This window comes from Gadus morhua, chromosome 6, assembly GCF_902167405.1.
Source record: "Gadus morhua chromosome 6, gadMor3.0, whole genome shotgun sequence".
NCBI classification, from domain to species: Eukaryota; Metazoa; Chordata; class Actinopteri; order Gadiformes; family Gadidae; genus Gadus; species Gadus morhua.
In genome coordinates this window covers 1,932,688-1,933,238 of record NC_044053.1, presented here as the reverse complement: position 1 = coordinate 1,933,238, position 551 = coordinate 1,932,688, and positions in this window count along the sequence as shown.

Genomic DNA, 551 nt, shown 5'->3' with positions numbered 1-551 from the left:
AACCTGGGCTGCTCTGGTCTGTCCTGTACAGCTGCATCGTGCCCTTTGGCCAATTATGATACGACCCCGTCGTCCTGTTTTGCTGAGGTTGAATCCAGCCTCATCAATGTAAATAAATTCATGAGGCTGTGCAGCTCCATCCATCTCCAAGATGCGCTGTAACAAAACAAAATACACGCAATACATATTTTAGATGGCATTACTCAAAACACTCAACTACAGTACTACACATACAGAACCCCACCCCATCGAATAGGTACCTGGTACCTCTCTGAATGTATCTATGTGGTACTGATACAATGGCACATATTCAGCTGTAACTGGATGACACCAATACTGTATTGTAAACGTAAAGGACTGTAACACTTGCCTGTACATATTCACGTCGAAGTCCTTTGACCCTGACACTGTTTCTCTCAAATGGGACCCTGTACAATTGCTTCATGGTAATTTGGTGCTTTACCAAGATGCGTCTGATAGTGGAAATGCTCACTCGCTCTATGTTATTGAATACTTCTCTATCTGCAAGTATTTGGTGCTGTAGCTGGTTG